The following is a 23,730-nucleotide window of genomic DNA, read 5'->3' as shown; positions in this document are numbered from 1 at the left end:
CAAAAGGTATATTTATAAAATAAATGGTGTAAAAATTAGCTTTTATCAGTAAGTTATAAGTGTTAGCACCTATTTCTTAACATAAAACATTCAGATGAGTTGAAGGTGTGAACATACCAGACTGAACAATATAAATATTAAAAAAATAAAAACTCCTGTACACTGACCAAATGAGTTATACAGCATATTTGAGAAAAATGGCTAAAGATATAATTCTGAAGGGAATTTTTAAGTGGCCAATAGACATGAAAATCTTCTCAGTGCCACTAGTAGTCATAGAAATACAAACTCAAATAACAATGAATTAGTTTTTTCCACTCAAATAAATAACATAACTTACAATTATTTATAATGTACATGTTTGGTGATGATGTAAAAAATGAAAAATTTTCATATGTTGATAAATTTGTAAATGTCCATCAAAATCAATGAAATACCTGCTGTCTGGCACTATTTCATTATTTTTGGTAAGTATTAGTATGTTATATGAAAATATATATTCAAGATGTTTGCTGCATTGTTTGTAGTAACAAAAACAATCAAAAGAAAAATACATCACCAAAAAGCTCATAAAATATTGTTGAATATTATAAATGTACTGAGAATATTATGAATGAGTAAAATAATTAAATACATCTATACATGAATTCCAGCATGGCCATAATATATCAGTGTGTAATCTAATAGGATAGCTTATTACTAGATTATAGAGTACAAACTAATAATAATCAGTGATTAATTAGGACATTAAGAGTGTATTAAAATTAGGGGCTGTGGTTGTGGCTCAATGGTAGAACACTCGCCTAGCAAATGCAAGGTTCAACATGGGGCTCCACATGCCTCCATTTTGGGTCACCTCCATCACCATCTTTTGTTGGGGCAACTACCAGTTTGGAACACCAGATAGCCAGCTACCCTCATTTTCTAATCCCAGCCACCACCACCCTCTCATCCTCAGCAGCTGTTAACTTGGCAGAGTGAATTCCCAATACAAAGTAGCCCTCCGTGACAGGTGCACAGCCACCAGAGTGCAACACATAAGACCCCGAGAGGAAGATTCCTGATTAGGAAGTAGAAAGGAAGAGGGTGAGGGAGTTACATTTTAGAGACTAGAGAGCAGGAACTGTTAGTTCTACAGGTGAGATGAGGAGATAAAACTCGGTGCCCACATCACAGGAGCAGACCCCAAAGAAGATCCTTGAGGTGCAGTCTCCCAATGGGACCAGCGGATGCCATACCCCACCTCCAAATTCCCTGCACCCAAGACCAATCCTCACAACCAGGTAACCCCAACCATCCTAAGGGCAGAGATACCAACTAAGAAAAGACAACCCCACCTATTGGATAAGAAGGGAAGCAGGAAAGATACTGATCTCCAACCAAAACAATCCTGGTTTCTTCCTTCGAGACTTTCTTTTCTTTCTTCCTTCTCTTTTTTCTCCCACCCTCACATCAATAACATATGTGAAACCAAGTACTTTGCATGAATTATGATATTGAGGACTGAGATTACTGAATAGTCTATTACAGTCATATTACACATAGTATACTACACCCTGATTCCAAAATCAGGCAAAGACACATTAGAGAAAGAAAACTTCAGACCATATCACTAATGAACATAGAAGCAAAAATTCTTAATAAAATTCTGGCAAATTGAATACAAAACATATCAAAAAGATTAAATAGGGTTCATCCAAGGGATGCAAGGTTGGTTCAACATATGGAAATCAATAACCCCATAATATCAATAGACTTAAAGATAAGTATCACATGATCATCTCAATAGATGCCCCAAAAGTATTCAACAAAATATAGCACCCATATATGTTCAAAACACTAGAAAAACTAGGCATAACAGGAACATATCTCAACTTCATAAAAGCTATACATGCTAAGTTCCAGGCCAACATCATTCTAAATAGAGAAAAATTGAAAGCATTCCCTATGGAACAAGACAGGGGATTCCCTCTTTCACCATTTCTATTTAACATAATTTTTGAAACACTGGCCACAGCAATCAGATGAAAGAGTAGCACTATTTGCTGCCAATATGAAGACCAAAAAATTCAAACCAGAAAACTTCTAGAACTAGTAAATGAATTGAGCAAAGTAGCAGAATATAAAATCCACACTCATAAATCAAAAGCACTTCTGTATATCAGTGACAAATCCTCTGAAAGGGAAATGAGGATAACTACTCAATTTACAATAGCCTCAAAACAATTAAATACTTGGAAATCGCCTAATGAAAGATGTGAAAGACCTCTACAATGAAAACTACAGAATGCTAAAGAAAGAAATTAAAGAAGACCTTAGAAGATGGAAAGATCTCCCTTGTCCTTGTATAGGCAGAATTAATATTATCAAAATGACCATACTACCACAAGCACTACACAGATTTAATGCAATTCCAAACAAAATCCCAATGACATTCCTTATAGGAAATAGTAAAAGCAGTCATGAAATTAATTTGAAAAAAATAAGACCCAGAATAGTTAAAGCAGTTATTAGCAAGAAGACTTCACTATACCAGATTTTGAACTATACTACAGAGCAATAGTAACAAAACCAGTGAGGTATTGGCACCAAAACAGACTGGTAGGCCAGTGATACAGAAAAGAGGACACAGAGACTAACCCACATAATTACAGTTATATTAGACAAAGGCACCGGAAACATACATTTGAGAAAAGATAGCCTCTTCAACAAACAGTGCTGGGAAAACTGGAAATCCATATGCAATAAAATGAAATTAAACCCCTATCTCTCACTATGCACAAAATGCATCTCAAAATGGATCAAGGATCTAGGAATTAAACCAGAGACACTTCCTAAAAAAATGTAGACCCAAATCTCCACCATGTCAGATTAGGCCCATCTTTCATAATAAGACTCCTATAGTGCAAGAATTATAATCAAGAATCAATAAATGGTATGAATTCAAACTAAAAAGCTTCTTCTCATAAAAAGAAACAATCAATGAGGTGACTAGAGAGACTACAGATTGGGAGCATATTTTTACCCTTCATACAGCAGATAGAGCATGAATCTCTATGATATAGACAGAACTCATGGAGCTAAACATCCAAAAAACAAATAGCCCAATCAATAAATGGGCCAAGGAACTGAACAGGCACCTCTTAGAAGAGGATATACAACCAATCAACAAATATATGAAAAAATGTTCATCATCTCTAGCAATTAGAGAAATGCAAAGCAAAGCTACTCTAAGATTTCATCTCACTTCAGTCAAAATGGCGGCTCTTTAGAACACAAACAACAATAAGTGTTGGCGAAGATGTGGGGAAAAAGGCACACTCATACATTGCAAGTGGGACTACAAATTGGTGCAACCAATATGGAAAGCAGTATGAAGATTCTTTGGAAAACTAGGAATGGAACCACCATTTGACACAGCTATCCCACTCCTTGGTCTCTAACCAAAGGACTTAAAAACAGCATACTACAGGGACACAGCCACATCAATGTTTATAGCAGCATGATTCACAATAGCTGAATTGTGGAAGCAACCTAGATGTCCCTCAGTAGATGAATGAATAAAAAAAATGTGGTGTATATACACAGTGGAATATTACTCAGCAATAAAAGAATAAAATCATGGCATTTGCTGGTAAATGGATGGAGTTGGAGAATATAATGCTAAATGAAGTTCACTAATCCCTAAAAATCAAATGCCAAGTGTTTTCTCTGATATAAGGAGGCTGATTCATAGTAGGGTTGGGAGAAGGAGCATGGGAGGATTAGATGAACTATAGATAGGGCAAAGAGGTAGAAGAGAAAGGGAGGGGGGAATGGGAGTAAAAAAGGTGGTGAAATGAGATGGATATCATTACCCTAAGTATATGTATGAAGACACGAGTAGTGTGAATATACTTTATATACAACCAGAGATACGAAAAATTGTGTTCTATATGTATAATATGAATTGTAATGCATTCTGCTGTTATATATAACAAATTAGAATAAGAAAAAGAAAAAAGGCTAAAATTTAAAACACTTTATGAATTACCATTCAAAAATTATATGAATGGTAATTCACATAGGAAGAGATATTAAACACTGATAAAACTTTCAGCTTCATTAGTTATCAAAGCAATCATAATTATAGCAATAATGATATTTCTCTCAGGCTGGCCAGAGTTAAAAAAGAATCAGTACTTCTCAGTATTATACAGCATGTAGGAGTGTAGGAAAATCTGCATATATTGCCTGGTAAACATTCCTGTGGGCAGTTTGACAGTTTTAACTGAATAGCCCCAATTATGTCCAAGGCTATTTCTGGAAAGTAATGCTGAGGAAATAATTTCTAAGTTGTGTGTATTGATGCTCATTTCATCTTTGTAGTAGTGAAAAAGTTATATATCTCTAAATTCTAAAATAGATGAGCCTTTAAATAAGCCCAGCTACAAATTTTATTACATTATAACTACATAAACAGAAACTCTCACTTGTCAATGTTATGAAAATTTACACACGTTGATTTAGATTACCATTTATGACATAGAAAGACATTCATGAGTGCTGGGGATATGGTTCAGAGGCAGAGTTCTCACCTAGCATGCATGAGGCACTGGGTTCAATCCTCAGAACCACATAAAATAAAGTTATTGCGTCCAAATATAACTTAAAAAATAAATATTAAAAAAAAGACATTCATGAAATAGTTGATTCATGTATAAGGTAGGTCCCAGTTATTATAAAGCATGATATAACTCTGGTATATTTATGCATTAAGAAGAATGATAGTATGCATACCAGACTCAGCAGGAATTTCTCTGGGTGCTGTGGTGATAGACTGTTGTTTTTATTTTTGTATTTTCTGAACTTTTCAAAATGTGCTTCATGGGCTTTATCAAAACAATACATTGAATCTTTTAAAAACATCCTGATTTTATTAATTACAAAAAAACATACAACAACAACAACAAAAAAAACTAAAGGCCAAATTGGAAATGTTTCAAAAATTAAGAAGGGGTAGGGCCTTCTTTGAAAAAAAGTCCAGACCAGTAAAGAAAACTTATTATTTTACTGGTCTTAATAGCAGAGTTTATTAGTTCATAATCTGGGCCTGAGAGACTTATTGGAAAGTTTGTTTGAAGTCTATTGTTACCTAAATATCTGACCTTTTGGAATTAGCTTGTAGTTTATCAAAGGACACTTCACTAACATGTTTACTTTATCCTATTTTTTTTTTGAGGATGAAGTTTGCAGTTTTCTTTCAGAGAGTAAATGACTTCCTGTACCTTGTTCCTAGACACTTATCTCAGAAGCAGCACACCTTTCTGATAGAAGGCAAATGTCATGACTGAAGGCATGGGAAAGAGGCCTGATTGATATTCCTAAACTGCCTCTTTTATGTCCTAGAAGCTAAATCTGCATTCTTTTGAGTGGTGTAGAATTTCAGTACAAATGTTGTATCTATGCTGAACCTAATGGAGAAAGGGAAAAAAAAATGTCCCACTCCACATCTTTATTTAGAGTTTGCATTGAGAAAGGCAAGAACTATTTGAAATGTCATCCCATTTCAAGTAGCAGATAAATAGGAAGAAAAGACTCTGGCTTTTACAAATAATTTAATTTCATTCTCCTTGCCATTTCTGCAGGCAATTCAGGATATTTTTAAAGCATTGATCCATAATTATCTTTCAGAGTGGTTAGTATTGTTAGATGTGTAATTGTTCATGTCTATAAGGGAGCAATACAGTATCCATTTTACTCAATTGTCATTTCCTTTCCTGTGCAAACAAATGCATATTATAGAAGACAAATCATTGCTTTAAGAAAAAGAAACAAATTAATGTTTCAGATTTACTTTTTACTTGAAGTCCTCTTTACTTAGGCATAGCTGTGTTTATAAAGGTCAGCTCCTTTGCTTCCCTATAAGCAAATTAACATTTGCATCTATGTAGCAAATTTATGTTTATAGTCTCTGGGTGCAAAGATAATAGGGATAAGAGGGGTTGAGGGGGTCACAAGCCACAAAATACAAATTTAGTATGTTAATAGAACATAAAACAGGAACAACTAAGACTTAAAAATGGCTTGTATTTGTGGCTTATTCATTGGTGTGTGCGTTGAAGTGTTCATAATCTAAATGAGTTATTCTGATTGAGTTGAGTTTGCTAGGAAAAAATCAGGATGCCCCATTTTTGAATTTCAGAGAAACAATGAATACATTACTTTAGTAGCTCTCTGCTCCAGGTAATACTTTATAAAGCCACCTCAGAATAGAACATTCTATTTAAATACAGTTTTAAAATATAATTTATGAAGGAAAAGTATATAAACATGTTTAATAAATAATTACAAATTACTAATCTACCCAGACAAGGCAGGATTTCCAGGAGCCCCACAGTTTTCCATTGAAAACCTCCCTGGTCTAAACTGTCTCTTACCACTTTAGAGGGGAAAACACTACTCTCTTCTTTGAAATAATAGTTTGTTGTTGTTGTTGACAATCAGCTTAAGTACCTGGAATCATACTCCGTGTATTTTGAATTTTATACAAATAGAATTACAATCCATGCCTCTTTAAAGTAAAATATTCATAGTCAAATTTGAGAGCAATGCTAGCGATGTTTCTCTATCAAATTGTGAGATAGGTAACACTGTTCAGTTTGCACATGCTTGAGTTTTCTACAGAGGAAAGACTGAAGTGTGATCATTTAAAAGAAATCTCTCTAATGAGTTCACTCTTGTTAATGGTGCCATAGATATTTGCATTTTTGAATACTGTTTTGTCCAAATGTTTGTTCTCCGTAAGCCACAATGATTTTCTAGAACTCGAGGCCAATCCAGTGATATTTTCACTGGGTTTCTGTTGCACTGATGTCAGTGGAGTAAATCACATTTCCAAACTAAGGTCATAATGTTCAGCAGTAAGTGGATAAAAAGCCTTTTGATTTATTATTCATGTTGATAACAATCCTCAGACTGACTAAGGAACATTCCCTTTTATGTCATAAATTTTATATGGTGACATTTAAAAAAATGTCTTCAGAGCCCAGCCCTCTGATCTGTGGACTCTTTTCTTTTGTTCATAGCAACATATTGTACTTTCCTTTACCTCCTAAATGCTGAGAATGGCACATTTTCCACATTGCTTTTTAGGGCCACCTTCACAAGAGCAAAAATAATGCAATTTAAAGCCAGATTTCTAGATGTTGTAGAATATAGGCAAGTTTGCATGGCAAGCACTGGAACCCAGGGGTGATTTATTATTTATTTGACTGTGGTGAATATTCATGGTTTTGCATGTTAAATTATGATTACTGAGATTTTTGTTTACCCTCAAAAAGTATGGAAAGTTGTCTTTAAAATTTAAATTTACTGAAATCCACTGTTTAAGGTACAGAGAACTTTATATCCAGATGAATCTTTTAAAACGATTTGGCTAAAGCATCTAGATAATCTATGTAAAACTATTCAAAGTTGTACAAAACTGGACTGAAGTATTTTTTGTGAGGGCACATTGGTATGTAGAGCTAAGTTTCTTTTATCTTGTAGAGGAGGACCTTGAACTCAAAGAAAAGTCAACATATAACCCAGCTGGCTTTACCCTATTTGACTAGAGAATGGAGCTGGGTCATTGTGCTTCTTGTCTCCACCACCCCACATAGACCTCCAGAGGTACTACTACAGAACTCTTGGTTTTCCATCATCACAGTCTTGGGCTAAATAACTTATTAATCAAACATTATGCACCAGGAACTATTCTGAACACTCAACAAATATTAACTCATTTAATTCTCAAAATAGCTCTCATAGTGATTATTAATAGTATTTCAATTTTATACATGAAGAAGTTGAGGTATGAAGAAGTTAAATAAGTTGCCCAATATCATACTGCTTGTCAATAGCAGACCCTGGATGATATTGTTCCAGAGTCCCTATTCTTGTCTATAATGCTTTGCAATGTTTCCCTAGCATCAGCAGCAGTTACAGCGAACTCTTATTAAAGTTAAATACTGTTTCAGGAGAGCATTACGTGAATTGTTATAGCTGATTCTTCCAAAGCAACCAAGGAAGTAACTGTATTATCCTCAGCTTATGAATGCAGGAAATGATGGATAAAGAAGTTACATAATGTTTCTATGAGGTACATGGCCAGTATTTATTTCACTCATTTATCTTTAAAAGAGTATGATGATTTTCTTTTTTTTCTTCATGCCTAACAGTGCTGAGACAGCAATATGTTCTGAGGAGCTGAAATGTAGCTCTACCAAGCAAGATAATGCCCAAAAGACAGTTGTAAAATTCAGCATCATTGTGTTCCTTGCCCATGTCCTTAATGATTCTCAGATTTCCTTTCTGGTCCTTCTCAAAATACCTTGCTTAATTTCCTCAATTTTACTTGCAGTTCTACTAATCAATATCATCAAGTAATTACACTTATTTGACATGAGGTTAGTGGTTTTCCTCCTAGGTCAATTTTCATTTTGACTTAATCTTGTTGGAGAGCAAAAGTCCTTAATCTTTTGGATGATTGCAATGGTGGAAAATATTGGATTCTGCTGCATTCAATGGTAGAGGACTCTTCTCTCCTTAGTGCTACTTTAGTGAAATGACTATGTCTCTGGAATAATCTTTGTAGTATGCAAACATGATTCTTCTAGTAGGACTGGTGAGGAGCTTGATGTAATAAGATCAGGTACTTATAGATGCATGAGTTTATGCTAGTCATTAAACCATTTTGTGCTTTGGCCCTTTGTAAACTTTTGAAGGACAAGGTTAATTGAAGAGTACTGGCTGCCACGTGGTCCTCAGCACCGGTGAGGCAGAAGGCCCTGCTGTATTAACTCTGTAATAATGTGTTTCTTTTAGAGAGAGTAGTCTATATCTTGGAGCTTATATGCCTTTGTCAATTCTCTCTCAATATTTACTCATGACTTTAGCCTCTTGAGTTAAAAATCTTGTGTAAATACAGTTTACACTGATTTTCAGAGACCAGTGAGTAGAGAAATACCTACTTAGTTATGTCAAAACTTATGCAAATCCCACTCCTACTGGACTCCCATCCATGTAGAGAGAAACACTGAAAACTGGTATTTTTTCTTCTTCCCCAAGGAAAATTACTGCTACAAAAAATTAAAATTGGCTGTGGTTCTTATTAATGGCAGGGGAGGGCCTCTTACACTTTGGAAATATGCTCACTTGAAAAAGTTATCATTTAGGTTTGCATTCACTTATGAAGGAGTAATTCAAGAGGATCAGCACCTTCCCCCAAAAAGAATTGAAGAATGTGTGAAATTAAATTGAATTCTGGGTAGTGGCCTCTATTATAACTGCTCCAGTTTTGAACAGAAAGATTCAAGAACGTATATAAAAAAAAGTCACTGCCACTAAAAATTAATTCTTAAAAAAATGAACCTACTCTAGATTTCTGTCAAAAATTCTACTACAAGAGATGTCTGATGACATCAGAATGAACAATTTCAACTGATGTTTCCCTGGCGTTGTGGCTAAAATGAGAGAAAAACTTTAATCATTTAGCTGATATCATTATCCTGCTGCAAAGCATGTATATGCTAATTAAAGTGAACAAGCTCTATGCCTAATAAGTACTTTTTTTAAAAAAAGCACTTTTTTTAATTAACATTTTTCTGCATGTGGCTTAGTGGACAAGTGTCCCTGAGTACAATCCATGGCATCCCTAAAAAACAAGTTGGCATCCTCAATAGAATAAGGAAACAGAAGTATATAAGTTTAAATGACAAAAAGTAGAGGTATTTATTTGGAAAAGGTGATGGGTTAGTCACGAAAACAGGGTGAAGAAACCAGAATGCCATAACAGAATGAAAAGCTAAAGACATCAGCATCTAAACTTTGTAAATTGAAAGGAGGAAAATCTATAAACTCAATCAAAATGAAAAAGTACAATAAAATTAATTAAATAGAAAAGATTAAAAACAGAATGTAGAAATCATTGGCTTAAACACTAGCACCTGTCTATGAATTATAGATGTGCTTAAGGCGGAAGAAACAATTAGAACACAAATAGTAATCTAGAAGACAAATAGTAATGTGTCTTCTAATTGTTTTTTTAACTAATTAATACAAGTTCTTTTGAGGTTAAAAAAAGTCCATAAAACAAATTTTGAAAGGAATTTCTTAGGCAACATTAATGAAAACAGTTTCATACCATTATAATTTGGCATTATTTTAAAATTATGAGAATAATGATAGACTCCTTCAAGCACATGGGCAAAGTAATATTTACCTTACAAAGGAGCAACAGTTAGGCTGGGGTGTTTTTCCTTACTCTAGATGATACAAACTATTGCTTTAAACACCTACAAAATTTGTATGGTGCATGTATGAGAGTATATCTAAGAAATTTGTATTGTCAAGTTTCCTTTGTGATGGTGAAAGGAGTTTTCAAGTATGAAGAGAAAAGCAAGTGTAAGGCTTCTTAAGGAAGAAGTTTGAGGATTGAGCCCACGTCCATGCTAAAGTGAGGTACAGGGTTCAGCACCATCAGCATTACGTGGAAACTTATTAGAAGTTTAGATAGATACTTGTGATGGATTGTAATAATGTCTACATTAAAATTCTTTCTAAGAGATTCTCACATATGCTAACAATTAGGAAGTCCTGGACCAGAGAAATCAAAGTTAAGAATTCAGTATCAGAAATGGAAATTAATTTCATCTCAAGTTTCATTTCACTCCAATCTGAATGGCAGCCATCATGAATACACACAATAATAAATGCTAGAGAAGTTAAGGGAAAAGAGGAAAACTTCTACACTGATGATGAGATTATTAATTAGTACAACCACTGTGAAAATCAGTATGCAGTACTCACAAATATCTAGAAATGACCTAATTATAGCATTCCGTGGTATTTATTTCAAAAAAAATAAAGTGAGTGTACTATAGTAGTACATGCATACTCATGTTTATAGCATGACAATTCACAATAACCAAGTTATGGAACCAGCCTGTTAATTGAAGAATGGATATAGAAATTGTGGTATATATACATGATGGAGTTTTTTCAGCAATAAAGAAGAAGGAAATTATGTCATTTGCAAGAAAATGGATGGAATCTGAGACCATTATGTAAAGTGAAATAAGCCAAAATCGGGACAAGGACATATGTTCTCTCCTGTGTGGAAGCTACAGAGAAAACAGGGAAAAGGAGCAGAATGGGGAATCTCATGAAAATGAAAGGGAGATCAGTGGAGTAGAAGAAAGGGGTCAGGAGTAGGGAGAAGGGGAAAGAAAGGGAAAACACTCGAGAATGATATTGATCAAATTATATTGTTATGTTCTGTTCCTATATGAGTTTGTAATAACAAATCCCACTATTATGTGTAGCTATAAAGCACCAATAAAATATGGAAAAAATGAAATAAAATTAAGATAAAATCTTGTTAAGAAGAATAATTCCATGTAAGAGAAGTAAAGATACTATGCCAGCGGCCCTCCATACATCCACATTTCTGAGCCTTGGTTTTCTTACTTGGAAAACACAGCTATAACTCCTGCCTCAGAGATGTTAAGAATCATTGAGAGAAATAATTTGCACAAAGATACACATTAGCAGGAGCCAAGCCAGAGTTCTAACCAACATCTGCCCACTCCTAACAGAAATGTGAAGCTGCTTTTGACTTCAGTAGGCAGAAGCAAGCAAATGCGAAAATGTGTCTCACAAAGTGGGGATTATTCCAACTTGGAAATGGGAACATCAAGAAATGATGAACAGCAGCAAATAAATTAAGAATTAAAATTAATCTCCTCTTATTCATAAAGAGGCTTCCCATGGGGTGCTTATGTCACTACGTCAATGTGCCTGAAGCACAGGTGAGTGAGTCTGGGGTCGTCATCCAGGATCCCAACTTCTTCCTACACTTTTCACATAATAAAATTGAGGAATCGGGTCTGGCAAGTAGACATTGAATTACATGCCTTTATTTTCCATCCAGAATATTTAAACTCAGCTCCCTCTGCCTGAAAAATAAAATCTAGAAAAATTTAACCTTATGCTCATTAATATGGCTGTATCTTAATGTGCTGCTTATCACCATTCAGACTCATTCTGCAATGTTGCAATGCAGTCTTCATGAAGCGGTTGCTCTTTCCTGATTTTTCTTTCTTCTTCCTCACAGGTCAATATTCCTTCCACTTGTGTCCAAATGCTGCCTAATTAGATCATAACTTCACAGCTGCCAAAAGAAAGACAAGGCAAAACACCAACCGACCACCCGCAGGGCCAGCATATGGGGAGGCAGGGTAAGTCTTGGGGACTAGCAAAGACTTCTATTGCACAAAGAGGAGATTTACCTTGCTGCCTTCCACTAAATAATAATAAGGACCGAGTTCAGCAGGTCCTTTATGCTAACCAGGACATATTTTATGTCCTTTATGCTAACCAGCTCCAAAAGGAGACCTGGTTCCTGGCACACAGCGTTAGCCCACGGACAGGTGCTTATATCCCCTCAGCTGTAGCTTGTAGGGACTGTGCCAAGGATCCCTGGTAGGATACCTGCTCCTCCTCCACCCCCTCCATTTTCTCGCCTTCGCCGGTGGTGCGTTGGCTCTGGCAGGGCCCTGCGTGCCACCTCCCAACCATCCCGAGAAGGTTTAGAGACTGAAGCCCTGAGCAGGCGCTGCAAGCCAGACTGGGAGCCCGTGCCTCCAAGTTGGCCATCTCAATTAACCCCTACGGTGGAGGGGTGTGTCTGGATCTGCTCTGATTACTCTCCGCTGGAACCTTTAGGGATGTGGAGGGGTTTGCAAAGGTCCATGCGGGAGCAGAGGGCCAGCCTGAGTCCCTCGCAGCGGCGGCGCTGCCCCGCAGTGTGGCGTGAGCGCGTCCAGGTGCGAGGCTCTTTCTGGGGTTTCCCAGGTTTCCCCTCCCTTTGCTCAGGGAATAGCTTAGCCCTACACACCCCGCTCCCGAACACACCTCCTCGCCCCTCCTCTGAGCTCCTTTGGGTTTGCTAGGGCCTCTGGTCTTGAGTCCTGGACTGTTTCCCAGGAAGGCAGTACTGGGCAGGGCGCCCTTGGAGCCGCTGGCGCCAGCCAGACTCCCTCTGGGGTCCAGGCAGCTGCTTCTCCTCCAGCATGGGCCTGCGGATTTTGTCGTCCCTAGGCCAGGAGCCTAACAGAAACAAGCAGCGTGGAGACTCCCCTCACCCTGCCCTTGCCACAACCACCTGGAGAGGGAGGACTCACCTTGCACCTCACCAGAGGTGCGCACCTGTGCCACCAGCCTCCACGCGCCGAGAAGTTCTTAAGGTAGCAAATCTGGAACCCCCAACTTCCTCTGGACATGATTCAAACAGCTGGAGCCTCCAATAACATCAGGTGTCCCCCCGGGAAAGACCACAAGGTAAGGGTTCCGCAACAGAGGGGGCTGGTGCTTGTCTGGAGAGCGGGTCGAGGGTCCAGTTTGCTGGTGGGGAGAGACGCCAGCTATCTTTCAGGTCAGGACAGATGCGGGTCTGCCTGCGGGTCTCAGCCAGGTCCCAGCCTAGGCACGCACCTTCAGCTAGAAGGTAGCTTGGCCACCGGGGTTTGCGAGATGTGAGATGTGTAATGGACCCACACCCAGCCACCCTGCTCTGCCTGGGCACCTGTCTGTGGCTACCCTGGGCGGGTCTGGAAGACACAGCTGTTTCCCCATTGACGAGTTGCGGGGGAGAAGTCTGTGGTGAGGGTTTGGGAGTGCAAATCCCTTGGGGGCAAGCTTGCAGAGGAGGCGTCCCTGAAGCGCACAAGCCTCTCCCCAAGGAGGCAGCACTTTTCCGTACTGCAGACATGTTCTTCATTAACTATGGCACATCCCCTCATTGTCCCCTCCTCAAGGGCCTGAGATGCCAGAGACCTCAGCAGAGGCTAGGTATAGGTCCCTTGCTACTTGCAATTGAGGAGCCAGCCCTCTTCTTAAAGGGGCCTTGTAGCCTGAGGCAGATTTGTGTTCATACAGGCCCCATTAGAATCAAATATTTTATGTCCTTTATGCTAACCAGCTCCATCTATAGCTCATAATTCTTAGTGCTAATATTCTGTCAGGATAGGAAGTCACAGACCTAGAGAATACAAGTTTCTTGGCAATGATTGCTAACTACACCCATTTAAATATACAAATGCACACGCACAAACAAGACATGGGCCTGTGTGTTTTTGCACACATCTGTATCCCCCTTCTCACCTGCATACATGTAGGGAATGCACACGAGCACACACACACACCTGCACATTCATGCACCTGCCTGCACGCCTGTGCACCCAAGGATAGGTGTGCACACATGGCAGGCACACAGCACACTGCACTCTCCCACCATGTCTATTGAGCAGCTGCCTTCCTGGGGTGGAGTCTGGCTGGCATCCTGGTACTCCACATCAGGACCAGGCCAGCTGGTTCAGAGCAAGGAGCCCAGGTAAATGGAAGGGGCCCTGGCCTTGCTGCTGGAATGGCTGCAACCCAGGGCTTTGGGTAGATGGTCCCTTTGCTGCTGGGCAGGAGCTGTAGGGACTTAGCCTGTCTCTGCCCCTGCATCCATGCTGAGGTGCCAGCGTCAGCTGCAAACCTTCTGACTGGTGACCAGACAAGTGCCACACAGGAACTGTGAAGAGACACTTTCCTGCCCTGGTTGGGCTCCCTGGCGGCAGGTGAGAGGGCTAGGTGAGTCTCAATTTGGGTCATATTTCAGAGTTACTAGAGCCACTCCAGGCTGGTTTCTAGGGCACATGAGAGGTCTAGCAGCAGCACATTCCCCTGTGAGCCTCAGTGTCACTTGGGGCCATCGTATTCCTGAAAGTTAGAAATGACTTGAGCCCTGGGGTGGGAAGCCCCTGGGGATGTGGAGACACTCAGGGAGAGAGGGGCTGACCTATACCAGGGGAGCAGCCGCCTGACCCTCACCACTTGTCCATTCACCCTCGCATCCTGCAGGTGTTGACAGGAACCTGGAGAAGAAGACACAGTGGGCTGAACGATGGCCACTCCCCACAGAGGCCCACAGCCTAGTCCCTGTGAAGGTGAGTTATTTGGGAAGGGGTTTTGAAGATGTTGTTTAGGATCTTGAGAGTAGGAGGTCATCTTGTATAATCTGGCTGAGCCCCAAGACTAATGACAGGTGTCTTCATAAGAAAAAGGCAGAGAGACCTGACACAGAGAGGAGAAGCCGTGTGAGGACCGCCAGAGATGGGCATGACGAGGCCACAGGCCAAGGATGCCCACAGTCACCAGGGGCTGCAGAGGCAGGAGGGAGCAAGCCCTGTCCACACATTGAATGTGAGCATGTGGCCTCTGGAACTGTGAGAGAATGAATTTCTGTTGTTTTGTGCCACCATTATGGTCCTTTGCAGGTAACCATGGAGAGCAATGCAGCTATGAGACCAGGGGGGAACAGGGTAGGGCAGGAGCCAGGGATCCCTGCTAGAGGCCCCTCATCTAGTAGGGAGGTCAGGCTGGAGGAGGTTCAGGCCTGGGCTTCTCTGGGTGGACACAACACATTAAAACATGGAGCCCGGGGCTGAAGGTGGGTCTCTCTCCCATCTCAGGAGTGCTCTGCTCCCCTCTGCACGTCCATTGGCTGCAGTCCCAGAGACAAAAGAAGGATGAGCAGGTACTTACGAGGGCACTGGGTTTGGCACAGGAAACCCCAGGCTCCAGCACCAGGGTACTGGTTGTTGGATCCCAGCTGAGGGGTCCTAGGGACACAGTGGAGCCAGGCTGCCCCAGCCCTGACCCCAGTGCACTGCCTATCCCCACAAGGGGGAAGAGCTGTCTACGCAGGGTGCAGCTGCTTTTGGGAGCCCCCTTCACTTTCTCCAGGACTGAATCACTACACACCACCAGCTGGGCCCCTTGCCAGGACCTGGACTGTCCCCTGAGTCTGACACTGGGAATCATGTGTTTTATCTGCTGACCAGGGATGGCAGGCTGCCTGAGGTTTCCCCTGGGCTTCTACCAATGGGGCCACAACTCATACTGGAAATCTATAGCATGGGCTCCCATGAGATCTGGGGGCAGGGGACATTGCCAAGTATAGTCTGCCCAATGAGAAGGGCTCTTCTGCAGAACCGTGGGCATGACAGGGTCCCATACACCTGGCCTTCCTGCAGCTTGGTGGGGATCTTGCCTCCCCAAGAAGAAAGCATCCTGTGAGGATTGGCTAGCAGCTGGCTCTGGGATGGAGGTCTCCCTGGCTGGTACAGCTGCACACCTGCTAACCTGAGAGCTCCTGCCCTTGGTCTCCCAGGGGTGCCATTTTTATCATCATGGCAAACTTTGGAGGTGACCATGGCTATTGGCCCCCTTAGTAGATGATAAAAGCCCCCCTGCTGCTCTCTGGGGCAGAGGGAGGTCCAGGTTATGTTCTCTGATCTTTGGCTCTCCCAAGGGGGCATGTGGGGTGGCGGTGACAGGTTGGGAGGGGACTTACTTCCAGGGGTCCTGGATGGGCTGTACAGAACCTCAAGCCTGTCAACTCAGCAACAGGGTCCCGCACCATCTGGATTTTCAATCACCAGCCCCTGACAGTGACTTGCACGTCAACCTCTATGTGGGGGGGGGGATTTTACATGAATTCATTTGTTTCGTTTGGGGCTATTTTGGAATCTTGCTTTAATTTAATTTGTTGATATTTGACTAGATTAAAGGGTATTGATCTGGGGTGCCTAAAATTGCTGCCATTTGTCAATAGTGGCTTATTTGTGAAATCTCAATGTTAATAAATCACATCTCTGGCTGCTCAATATGTAGTTATTATAGTTAGGATACAGATGAGGTTTCTCCCCCTGGTTCCTTGTGACAGATTAATACCATTAAAAGTTGCAGACATGGCTTTCAGAGAGTCTGCTTCTACGTGGACTTTCTGGTGCCCAGCCTGCCTCATGCACACATTTTGGTCCTTAAAGGAGAAGTTCAAAGAACTGAGAAGAACCTCACTTGTCAGACAAAAACAGCCAGCTTCTGTTGCAGGGAGCAGCCCGGGTTGAGAGGTCCTGGAACTGTGGGGTCACTTCGTTGGACCAGTGCTCTCACAGGGCTGCCGTCTGTGGACCCTGGCCTCCTTACCAAAGCCCTTTTGAGAGCCCATCTTATGGAACGGTGTGGCTGCTGCTGGGGCCGGGCAGCAAAGACCAAGGGTGGCTGACAGTCTCTCAGAACAGCTGTATAGCATAAAAGACGGGATCCAGGCATAAATCGTCCAGTAGTCAAGTATTCATGAACAATCTCCTGATGTGACCTGCATCCCCCAGTGGTGATAAATGTCTGTTCATGCATCCTTATACATAAGAAAGGTCAACCTCCAGGGCTGGAGCTAAGAGAACCCAGGAACTCAATGAAGCCAGTGCCCTTGTTTCCAGAGGAAGCTTGAGGGTCATCCTCCATAAACCAGCATGTGCTCAGGAAAGGCCATGACGCAGGAGACCTGGGGTGGTAGAGCGGAGGTGGGGAGGGGTGCCGGCCATTGCCCCGGCCTCTCAGCTTGGGTGGGGCAGCTGGGGTGTGGGAAGGCCCTATGGTAGTTGGAGGACTTTCACTGTGGTCCTTCAGGCATTTCCACTGCAGGGCTTGCAGGGTGTCTGTGCCCAGATTCTGCCTGTCCAGCAGCTCTGAGTGGTCAGTTCTGCTGGCCCTGGACCCTGTCTGTTCTGACCTCTGCCTCGGTGCTGGCAGTGGATGGCAGCCTTTGAAAACCTCTCTCCCTTGGGGTCTTCTCACTCTGAATCCCCAAAGATGGCTCTCTGGTCCTTTCTCCCTTTGTTCTTTCTTTAATGTACTGCAGAAATGCCTTTGGGAGACCTTCTGGAGGCCAGTCCTGGAGCAGGGTCCTGTGCAGACATAGGGACAGAGGGGTCCCTGCTGCAGATCCCCTGTCTCCAACCCCCACCCCATCCCGGAGGAAGAACACGGGTCTGCAGAAGGCTGATTTAGTGGGACAGTAGAGGCAGAAGATGGGCAGTAATGGCAGTGGTGTGGCTGGGGGTTGGGCAGAGGTGCTCCTGTGTTCTTGTCCCTGCTTGCCCCAGCATGGCGGGAGGGGGCTGTAGTGCTTGGGAGGTCAAGCCTCCTGGCCCCTGGCACCTGGAAGCTTTTCCAGCACCACACAAACTGGAGGAGCTGTGTCTACGTGAGCAGAGAGCCCTTAGCCAGCTGAAGGGCCAGACAGGGGTGCTGGGAGCTGTTTGCAATGCATAGAAATTGGCGGGGCTTGTTTTCCAACATCGTTCTTTTATTCATAAGCCTCAGTTGGAGAGGCTTGTAAATGACATTATCAATTTTGCATTAAGCAGGTCTTGCAAGGCTGGTCAAAGTTATGCATTTGGGACTTTGCTTGGGGCCAGATGGGCTTATGGGCCAATTGCTTTATTAGGCATCTTAAGAACATGCCAGCCTCCTGACTTGCTGCTCTGAAAGTCATCCAGGGGCCATGTGCTGGGTGGGGCTGGGGGCACGCCCTGGTGCTTGTGTCCTTGGCAGCTTCTGTGACTTTGAAGCTGTGGTCCTCCCCTGCAGCCCGCCACCCGGCCTCAGCTCAGAACTTCCTGTGGCTCTTTCCAGCCATTGCACCCCAACCTGAAGGGTGAGAAAAATCCATTTCCCAGCACTCTTGGGAGGGAGCAGCCTAGCCTGAGCCGCTCCCTCAAGGAGCCCAGCTCGGCCTGGCCCTGCACATTCTGTCCACCACTGTGGAAGGGACATGGTCCACAACAATGCATCATGTGGCTTCCTGTGGACATGCAGCCTGGGATGCTGCTTCCTTGCTCTGCCTATGCCTGAATGTGAAGCAGAGGCGCGAGGACACCTTCCTGCCTGGGTGTTTGTGAGGTTCGGGGACCGGGTCCTACTGAAAGAGATTTCTTCTGTAGATCACAGAGGTAAAGTGATTCCAGGGCCTGAAAGGATTTTAAAAGTAGCTGGAAAAGCTGACAGCAGACACAATGGGCAGTGCCACTCAATTTGCCACCTTTAGCCTAACAGATGCTGGAGGCACTTGGCCCTGTCCAAACATGCTTGCCTGGCTCCAGATTGCGTCTGGAGGTGTCAGAAATGGAAATGCGGGCTCTGCTGGACTCCTCTCCCGTTGGCCCAGCTGTTCTTTGTTTTCCACCCTGTTGTACCCAGACCCAGTGAGGCGGCCAGAGCCCTCCATCAGCCTGATGCTGCATGGACGTAGTGTGAGTCCGTGTGAGTGTGAGTGTGTGTGTGAGTCTCCCTGCTCAGCGTGGCGGCCTCTGCCTGGGAAGGACCCACACTCCCTTCAACACCTTGCTGTCTGGAATGCTTAGTAACTGTACCTTTGTAATCTGTGATGGAGGGCAGGTGGGTAGATGTGGAAGGATGGAAGGGCAGATGATGGATGGGCAGATGGAGCAAGTGTGTGTGGTGGAGGGGTAGACGGATGGTGGGTGGACGGATGAAGTGTGGGTGATGGTGTATGGTGATGGATAGATAGATGTATAGTGGTGAATGGAGAGCTGGAGGGGAAAGGAGGCCCTGAGCCTCTGGGGCTGGTGGGCAAGGAGGAGGACAGGGCAGGGGTGCTGCTTCCACCTGCCTCCTGGAGAGGCCACCTTCTGATGTCCTGCTGCAAGTTTTCAATCCAGATTGCTTGATGGCCACTTCTCTCCTCACCCAGTCCTGGGTCGAGTTAGCCACTAATTCCCAGTGATCCTGGGTGGAACTCCAGAGGTTCTGGTTGGTTGCTTGGAAACCAAACATGATGGTCAAAAAGTGTCTAAGAATGGACTGAGTTTCCAGAGGGCAGTCCTCCAGGCCTACACCATGGGTTGCTTCTCTGGGTGGCGCCTGGTCCTCTATGGGCTGCAGCATAGGCCTCTTGGCCTGCTCTGCACTTCTGCCACTGGATTTGGACAACTGAGCTCATTTTTCCTAGAAATCTGATGTTGGATACCAGTCAGGGTTCATGTAATAGTCTTCAAAAGTGCCTAATGCGGGGTAATCAAGGCCCTTGTAGGCTTTGCAGGGATATAGTGACCCTGGTATTTTATTCCTTGCTAACCTTCAATTTCTGTTCCTGACCTTTGTCTGTGAAATATTTTAATATAAATAATGCAGTTTTGCAAACATATTGCCCTGATTACTTTGTAAGGCCCTGATTCTCCATGTGTGAAAGTCTCTGAAGGAAGTAGTAATTTGTTCTCCTTTCTGGTAATTGCTGTTTTAGAAATAGCTTCTTCAGACATCTGCCACAAATTGGCATCACCCTGCTCTCTGAGTGCTTGCCAGGAGGAACAGCTGGAGGCATTGCTCCTGCTGTCCTGCTGCAGGGTCCCCTTTGCAGCCGGTCTCAGGCTGCAGGGAGAAAAGGGCCTGCAGGCGGTGCTTTCACCTGGCCCCTGGGCCTGAAGATCATCCTAGGCCCATCATGGAGAAATGCTAAATGTGCCCTGTCCTCTGCCTGCTGCCCTCAGTTCTGAGGCTTGTGGCATCAACAGCTGCAGCTGGAGCTTGGTGCAAGCCCTGTCTGGTGGCCCGCTGGCTGGATAGGTGCTGGAGCACAGCCCAGGCCTGTGCTGGAAGACATATGGCACAGAGGTGAATCTGAGCTTCTCGTGTGGGTCCCAGTGCCACCCTTGAGTCTCCAAAGTAAAACCCTTATGCCCCCGATGAGCTGTTGGCAAATCCTTGTGTGGCCACTGATCCTTGTTCTCTGTGGGCCTGGCATGTGGGATGCACTTCACAGCCACAGGACTCCAATTCAGGAACCAAGAGTGGACTCATAGGTCACTGGTGAAGAGTTGGCCCTGGGGATAGCTGGTGAGAGCCTCAGGCCAAGGTCAACCATCAACCCCAACAACTCTGACCAGAAGAATAAGGAGGCTGCCTTGTCTTTGGTTCAATGCCCTTCCCCTTTGCACCCCTGCTGCTCACCCAGCATCTACAGGCGCCCCATGGACGCTCAGGCCCCTTACAGAATAGTGCACATGGTCACTAATGTTCCTGCAATTGAAGTCATCTCTAGGTTCTGTATAATGCCTAGGGAATGCACATGCTAGTAAATAGTTGTTATTCTGTGTTGTTTAGAGAATAATAAGGAAAACTCTCCCCAGGTTCAGAATGACTCAGTGTTTTCACAGAACATTGTCCCTCCATGGTGGGCTGCATCTGTGGATGCAGAACCTGTGGACACCAAGAGCAGAATGGATGATCTTCAGCCCAGCCTCCGGCCTCTGGCCTTGCCCCTCGGGAAACCTGCAGCAGTAACAGCAGCCAGAGCAGCAATAGCTGCTCCTGTGCATAACTGCTGCAAAGGAAGAGTTCTGGGTCTGAGAGGCAGGTGCTGGGGAGTGGCTTTCCCTGTCCTTGAACCAGGGTCCTGGTGGCCCAGGGACCATCCTGCCTTTGAACTGGCCTTGGCCTTTCCTCCGACCAGTCTTCCATGGCAAACATCAATTCATGCCTCAGACAAAGCCAAGGAGCCCATTATCCAGGGGCCCTCCTGCTCTTCCTAGGAGCAGGTGCACTTCCTGGGACCAGGTGCTAGTGCATGTCCACTAGACTGGGCCTCATCTAAGGGCAGTGACTGGACCTTGCTGGCTTCCATATCCTGAGTACCAATGCAACTCTGAGCATATCATAGGTGCTCAATAAGTGTTCTGGATGTAAATATACAAAAGAATAGCTGTGGGAAGTTCTTTGCCCTGGCAGCTGACCATGAGCGCTGAACCTACCCTTCTCCCCTGTCTCCTTGGGACAGAGCCCTTCTCTACCACTGTGTGGCTGACCTATCCCTCCAGTGGTAGGGGCTGACATCTGGTAAATGGCAGAGCTTTCTCCCTACTCTGGGGTAGTGGCTGTGAAGGAAGAGGCAGGCGGGCAGGGGGCTTCAGGGAGGGGCGAGGGGAGTGCAGATGAGGAGGCCCTTCCCCTTCCAGGGGCTGGCCGGAATCTCTCCCCACACTGTGAACAGAACATGCTCATCATTGTTGGCTGTTTTGACCCATCTGGTGATTAATTTCTGTGGAAGGTTAAGATCCAACAGGAGGGAGAAGTCAATGGCTAATCTATTAAGCTCCTGGGGTAACTTAATTTACATATTTTGAATGATTACTTCCTACCTGAGCATTCAGGAATCCCAGCATCCTGGAGTAAATGAGGACTTGGCTCCCAGGGTGGACAAGGAGCCTCAGGTTCTTCGGAGTTCTTGGACGTTTCCCTTGGCCGTTGTTTGCAGGGGTGGAGAGTCTCCTCTCCATCCTTTAAGAGCCATAGACCCTGTCCTCACAGCTCCACTGTGATGGCTGAGAGTGCCTGCAGCCATTTGTCATTCAAAATGCAAATGAAGGCCACATTGACAGGGACTGCTTTGCCCAGACCTGGGGAAGTGCCAGACAGCTTGCTGGGGGCATTAGACTGTACACAGTGGACAAGAGGCCCAGGGCACATACTCAGCAGGCATCTGTGGCCATCTTTGACAGGTGGTTTGGCTGGGCCTGAGGACCTGACTGCAGCATTGTCTTGCAGAGAGCCGGGGCCTCCAATGCTTCCCCTGCTCCTCATACCAGGTGGAGTGAGTCCTCTGGTCCATGTCAGGCTGGGCCCTCGGGCAGAAATAGGGGACTGGAGAGGTGTTAGGGTGAGGCCTCTGTGCATCAGGGCAGGGCCCTCATCCAATATAATGGGTATCCTTATACAAAGAGGAGACAGACCCTGAAATGGGCATACACTAGGAGAGGGCCACGTTCAGGTGGGGACAGAGGGAGAGAGGTGGCAGTCACAGTGCTCTAGGGATTGCAGCTACGCAGGGCCACCCTCCCCAGGGCCTTTGGATCCAGCCACACTTGATCTCCGTCTCCTGGCCTCTCTTGGCTGAGCTTCAGTGGTAATTCCCTCCCCTCCCACGCATTCTCATGTAGGCACAGGCACCTGCCGCCACTCTGTCTCCTTTGTTCCTGGAGCAGAGCAGGCAGAAAGCCTCCTACCTGTCCAGAAAACCTGAGTTCTGAGCTGTCTGGGGGAGTGTGTCTCTGGAGCCTGCCTGGGAGACAGTGGTGACAGGACTCTGCTGGCTCCAAAGGACCTGTCCTGTGAGGATCAAGGTCCTGTGGGCTCTGCCTCTGTGAGGTTGTCTCCTCAAGCACCCTGGAAGCTCTGGGACAAGAGACATGGTGACCCTCCTGGGGTGCCGACTCAGGGGAATGCCCCAGGGGATGTACACACTCCTTTTCACCTGCCCCCACCTCCAGCAGAGCCACCCCCACTGCACTTGCTCAACAGGAAAGAAGAGGGGACAAGAGGAATTGTCCAGAACAGGTGCCCAAGGGCCCCCAGAGGAGGCAGCCTGTGGAGGGAAAAGAACAGGTTTAGTTTTCTCTTCACTGGTAAGAGCAGCAGCACCCAGAGCCACTGCTGCAGGTGTGGGTGTTGCCAAAAGCTCGGTCCTTTACCTGACGCCAAGCCAATAATGAAGACATGATTTTGAGAAAAAGGAAAAAAGATTTATTGTTTTGCTAGCAAAGGAGGAACCAGGGACCTTCTGTCCCAGAGGCTGTGATTCTGCCCATCAGCAGGGGCTTTTAAAGAGGTGACTCAAAGGCTTCATTCCTTGGGTTCTCTGTCTGGAGTTGTAATCCACTTGTTAATTTGGGAGATAGTCCCAAATTTCTGAGATCTTCTGGTACCACCCCCAAGGTCTGGATTACTTCATTCCTATGGCGGGTGTGTACTCAGGACAGATAATTCCGCCTAGGATGGGGAAGAAAGGTGATCCTGTTCCCC

At 44.2% G+C, this 23,730-nt stretch overlaps 1 long non-coding RNA gene across 8 annotated transcripts in view; it reads left to right on the top strand.

The window, feature by feature from the left end:
* Positions 1–23,730, top strand: part of LOC144376217 (uncharacterized) — a 101,880-nt gene that overhangs the window by 58,681 nt on the left and 19,469 nt on the right. For 4 of the 8 annotated variants that reach the window (XR_013436454.1, XR_013436450.1, XR_013436451.1 and 1 more), the window contains exons 5-7: positions 12,137–12,260; positions 13,123–14,658; positions 14,929–15,014. This is a non-coding gene — a long non-coding RNA (uncharacterized LOC144376217). Of the gene's footprint in view, positions 1–12,136; positions 12,261–13,122; positions 14,659–14,928; positions 15,015–15,539; positions 15,605–23,730 lie in introns of all 8 variants that reach the window. The other 4 variants (XR_013436453.1, XR_013436448.1, XR_013436449.1 and 1 more) reach the window with 4 other exon arrangements.

This window comes from Ictidomys tridecemlineatus, chromosome 3 (genome assembly GCF_052094955.1).
Source record: "Ictidomys tridecemlineatus isolate mIctTri1 chromosome 3, mIctTri1.hap1, whole genome shotgun sequence".
NCBI classification, from domain to species: Eukaryota; Metazoa; Chordata; class Mammalia; order Rodentia; family Sciuridae; genus Ictidomys; species Ictidomys tridecemlineatus.
The sequence above is the reverse complement of the archived record's forward strand: the minus strand, read 5'-3'. Positions and strand labels throughout refer to the sequence as shown.